A 2116-nucleotide genomic window follows, 5' to 3' on the forward strand; every position below is an offset into this window, starting at 1 on the left:
CGAAATGTCCATTGAAAACAAAGTGGTACACCTGCTTACTCAGCCTCCATTACACCACTAACTGTACGAAGAGGGTGCTCCTCCCTCACTGCTTTTGCCTTTTCACATCACCTTCCGTGAGACCGGTGCACTGCGGTTCCAGGTTAGTAGAACTCCCTCATAGGCTGCATTACAAAGGCATCCCAATTCTGATATTTTTTTCACTAATTAGTCTTTTGACCAATCAGCTCTAAAAAGATCTGATGTGAAAAGATCTGATGTGATTGCTCAAAACACTAATACTTGGAAAAATTATTAGAATTGGGCTCCTGTGTAACACAGCAATAAGTCAGTTTCTACAGCTAAATTGAGGGCAGCGCAACAACCATGGTTGCGTGCCACATCATCAACTGTGTCATCCACTGACATATGATGTGGTTAGTTGATACTTAAAATACCTATCAAGGCGATGTAAGACCTGGCTCTCCTGGCTCCCCCTGGCTCCCTGGTCCCCCTGGCTCCTCTGGTCCCCTAGCTCCTCTGGTCCCCCTAGCTCCTCTGGCCCCCTGGCTCCTCTGGCCCCTGGCTCCCCTAGCTCCTCTGGCTCCTAATCCTCTGGCTCCCCTGGCTCCTCTGGCTCCCCTGGCTCCTCTGGCTCCTCTGGCTCCTGGTCCCCTGGCTCTCCTGGCTCCCCTGGCTCCTCTGTCTCCCCTGGTCCTGGCTCTCTGGCTCCCCTGGCTCCTCTGGTCCCCCTTGCTCCTCTGGCCCCCTGGCTCCTCTGGCCCCCTGGTCCCCCTGGCACTCCTGGCTCCTCTGTCTCCCCTGGTCCCCCTGGCTCTCTAGCTCCTCTGGCTCCCTGGTCCCCCTGGCTCCTCTGGCTCTCCTGGCTCATCTGGCTCCACTGGTCCCCCTGGCTCTCCTGGCTCTTCTGGCTATCTGGCTCCCCTGGCTCTCCTGGCTCTTCTGGCCCCCTTACTCCTCTGGCTCTCCTGGCTCTCCTGCTGGCTCCTCTGGCCCCCTGGCTCCCCTGGCTCCTCTGGATCCCCTGGCTCTCCCTGGCTCCTCTGGCTCCCCTGGTCCCCCTGGCTCTCCTGGCTCCCTGGTTCCCCTGGCTCTCTGGTTCCCCTGACCTGCTCTGGCTCCCTGGCTCCCCCTGGCTCCCCTGGCTCCTCTGTCCCCCTGGTCCCCTCCTCCTGGCCCCTCTGGCTCCCCTGGTCCCCTGGCTCCTGGCTCCCTGGGCTCCTCTGGGCTCCTCTGGCCCCCCCTGGCTCCTCTGGCCCCCTGGCTCCCCTGGCTCCTCCCCTGGTCTGGCTCCCTGGCTCCCCTGGCTCCTCTCCCTGGTCCCCCTGGCTCTCTGGCTCCTGGTCCTCTGGTCCCCTAGCTCCTCTGGCCCCCCTGGCTCCTCTGGCCCCCTTGTCCCCCTGGCTCTCCTGGCTCCTCTGTCTCCCCCTGGTCCCCCTGGCTCTCCTGGCTCCTCTGGCTCCCCTGGTCCCCCTGGCTCCTCTAGCTCTCCTGGCTCCTCTGGCTCTCCTGGCTCATCTGGCTCCACTGGTCCCCCTGGCTCTCCTGGCTCTTCTGGCTATCCTGGCTCCCCTGGCTCTCCTGGCTCCTCTGGCCCCCTGGCTCCTCTGGCTCTCCTGGCTCTCCTGCTGGCTCCTCTGGCTCCCCTGGTCCCCCTGGCTCTCCCTGGCTCCCCTGGTTCCCCTGGCTCCTCTGGCCCCCTGGCTCCTCTGGCTCTCCTGGCTCCTCTGGCTCCCCTGGCTCTCCTGGCTCTCCTGGCTCCTCCTGGCTGCCCTGGCTCCTCTGGCTCCCCTGGCACCTCTGGCTGCCCTGGCTCCTCTGGCTCCCCTGGTTCCCCTGGCACCTCTGGCTGCCCTGGCTCCTCTGGCTCCCCTGGTCCCCTGGCTCCCCTAGCTCCTCTGGCTCCCCCTGGCTCCCCTGGCTCCTCTGGCTCCCCTGGCTCCTCTGGCTCCTCTGGCTCCTCTTGCTCCCCTGGTCCCCCTGGCTCTCCTGGCTCCCCTGGCTCCTCTGTCTCCCCTGGTCCCCCTGGCTCTCCTGGTTCCCCTGACCTGCTCTGGCTCCCTGGCTCCCGTGGTCCCCCTGGCTCCCCTGGCTCCTCTGTCTCCCTGGTCCCCCT

Source organism: Oncorhynchus tshawytscha, unplaced genomic scaffold (genome assembly GCF_018296145.1).
Source record: "Oncorhynchus tshawytscha isolate Ot180627B unplaced genomic scaffold, Otsh_v2.0 Un_contig_3003_pilon_pilon, whole genome shotgun sequence".
Lineage (NCBI taxonomy): Eukaryota > Metazoa > Chordata > Actinopteri > Salmoniformes > Salmonidae > Oncorhynchus > Oncorhynchus tshawytscha.